The sequence below is a fragment of the Alexandromys fortis genome, unplaced genomic scaffold (genome assembly GCF_014885135.2).
Source record: "Alexandromys fortis isolate MF-2015 unplaced genomic scaffold, M_Fortis_MF-2015_v1.1 scaffold_19, whole genome shotgun sequence".
Taxonomy (NCBI): domain Eukaryota; kingdom Metazoa; phylum Chordata; class Mammalia; order Rodentia; family Cricetidae; genus Alexandromys; species Alexandromys fortis.
The window spans coordinates 15,179,154-15,182,378 of record NW_026067890.1 but is presented as its reverse complement, the minus strand read 5'-3'; positions in this window follow the sequence as shown (position 1 = coordinate 15,182,378).

The window sequence follows — 3,225 nt, the reverse complement described above, 5'->3', positions numbered from 1 at the left end:
AAATGTGTGTATTGCCACTTCTAACCATTTCTAAACGATTTATGTCATCTGCTATATTTTCAGAAAGATTTATCCCCTTCTGAAACACATTTTGAAATTTGATCACTGCTCCAGTATTATGGTGAGATGAATTAATTAAGGAATGATTGCCTCATGAGAATGAGGATTAATCCATCCAATGATTAATGAATAATAAGTGACGGGGTTATACTACGAGTTGTTCCAGTACAAAAGCTATTTTTTTTTCTGGCTAGCTTCCTGGGTGTTATTGTATAATGACCTTGGTCATTTTATCATGCAACAGGGAAACACCACCGGGTACCATGCAATGCTTTTCCATTTCCTGGTCTTCAGAATCATGAGCTAAATGAGGTTCATTCTGCAGCTCCCCGAGCTGTCATATTCTATTATACTAACAAGGAAACTAAATAAAAATTAACCCAACATAATCCCATAGGTGTTCAGTTACTTTTATGTCCCCCAGTTCTGAATATTGCCAATCAGCTACCCAGTTGGATATTTTATATGAAGCTAACCCTATAACAGGTGATATTTTGTATAAGTTCTTTTATAAAGCATTTTTGTTGTTGGTACTGCTCTTAGACTTATATGTCTTGGAGCATAAGCCATCATTTTATTATTTTTCTTGGCTGGAATCCCTTCTACTTTACACATGTAATACAATTTTTATCCACTCACCTGTTTTTGAACTTTTAGGATATTTCTATATTTTAGTACTGTTCACAGTAGTAATATGACCATTCATTTGAATATTTATTTGAGCTGTCATTTTCAGTTTTTTTGTATACATAACTTAGAGTGGAATTCCGAGTTGCATGGTAATTCTATGCTCACATTTTGAAATTAAATTTGGCCACTGTGCAGTATCACAGGATAGGCAGCTATGCTGGGGAGGGTGAAATCTTCCTTGTTCAACTTTCCTCTTGACCATAACCACCTTGTAACCAGCCGCCCTAAACAGTGACAATATCATAACCCATCCAATGACCAAAAACCACCCACTCTACCTCTTGGGAATGTGGGTGTTACATTCTTAAATTTACTTCCTGCTCTCTGGGGGCGTGAAAGTATCTTTAGGGGATCCTGAAAAGAAAAAAACTGGGTTAATTGGTAAGTCCTGGGAGAGGTGGCTGTATCATTTATTTACTGGTCTCTGTGTAATGGGAAGGTGCAGGACTTGTCTCAAGTCCTGGCTACCATAGCCTGTGAGGCTGGATCATCTCAGCTGATCACTTCGAAACTGTCCTGAGCAGTTTACAGTTCAAAGTCCACCTTTAGGTGGTGTTTTTGAGTCTAGTGCTGTTACCACAGTCATGGAGGAATTGTTGTTGTGGAGCCCCATCCTCCTCTTAGAGACTTCAAAGGTCGCTGCTAGGCATGCTCATGGTTCACTGAGGGAAACTGATAGAGACTCAAACCCGAAACCATGTACAGGAAGATAGATGAAGCCTTTTTTCTAGAATTATTTAGTACTCAATATAACCATTACTGTCATGACAAAAAGCTTAAAATTAAATCTATATCTATCATCTATCTATCTATTCTAATCTCATAAAATTTATACCATAAGAAAAGCTGTTAAGAGTTGATATTAAACCAAAGAATTATGAAATTAGTAGCAATAAAATAGTCCTTAATTTTTTCTGCCCCATATCAGGTGGCTCTTCTGACATAAGAGAGAAATTTTGGATTTCACTTTAATAAGCATTTTTTGGTTTAGAGAAGGAGAGAACCATGCTCCAACTCCAAAAACAATTTTGATTTTTAATTAGACTGGGACTACAAAAAACTATTTCATTGTATGTCTGTAGAGAACAGCAGAAACAAACATTTGGGAAGATTTATGAAATTTTACCTTTTTGAAAATGTGATATACCAAATAGGCCAATTTATTCTTTCTCTTGCGACATTTTTTTTCCGGATGTTTTATCCTTTGTCTTAAGATATCTTATTTGTCTGATAGTCTTCAGATTCTTAGTAGGATATCTTATTCTCTGAAAAGACAAAAACAAAACCCTTCCCCAAGCCTAATTTTGAAGAGATTCTCTTTTTGCACATTATATATGATCAAATTAAAAGCATTTGTTATTTTTATAGGTTAGTTTAGACTAAACCACCATCCAGTTTGATCTCTTCTAATCTTGTGTTCAAATTAAATCTTTATTAATTTCGATGGTATACATAGCTTTTATTCTCCCTTGGAAACAAAAGCAAAACCCCTTCTGCAATGCAACACATGTCCTGGTCCACCCTGAGGACAGTGCATCTTTTAAAGTATACCAGTTGATTTAATTCTGTACTTTTGTTCTATTATCCAATGTCTCTCCATAGCTGTTGTTCCTTTCTCATTAGCATTTATAAAATTCAAAGTTAATAAAACATTATGCAGTCTATTTCTAGGGGTCTTTATCATCACTTCCGTTTATTTAATATACACTTTAAAGTTTGATTTGATCTTTCTGTAACTGCCTGTCTTGTAGGATTGGGTGGTATACCTGTAATATGCTTTATATAATAATGATCAAAAAACTGTTTCATTTTCTTAGATACATATGGAGCATTGTTTATCTTTATACAGGTATTCCATTGATGGCCATAACTTCTATCAAATATGTGATTACTGAATCAACCTTTTCCAAAGTAAAAACATTTGCCCATTGAAAACCTGAATAGGTATAAATGATGTGATATATATATATATATATATATATATATATATATATATATATATATTTACCAAATTTTATAAAATGGAACACATCCGTCTGCCAGATTTCATTCCCTTGAGTATGGTGGTATAAAGAACAAGTAAGATATTTCCTTATAATTTTCTTGGTTTATTGCCACAAGATAGAAAAATCTTTTTTTAAACCTTTGCTATTGACATGACTTTTTATGAAATCGTGATGTTCTTAGCACATTTCCAATGAATAATTGATCAATTTCTGCATTACCTTATGCTAGAGGACTGGTAGACCTGTACGGAATCTGTGTGTTATGTATATGGGATGATTCCTATTCCTCATTGTGTCTTGGAACTGTAAAAATGTATCATATAATTTAAATTCAGCAGTTTCAATATGCAAAACAACTCCTGCATATTACAAATCTGTAACTATGTTGAGAGGCTCTTTAATACTATGAGAATAGCATATAATTCTGACTATTGGACAGAATCTTAAGGGCTTTGATCCATTTTACTTA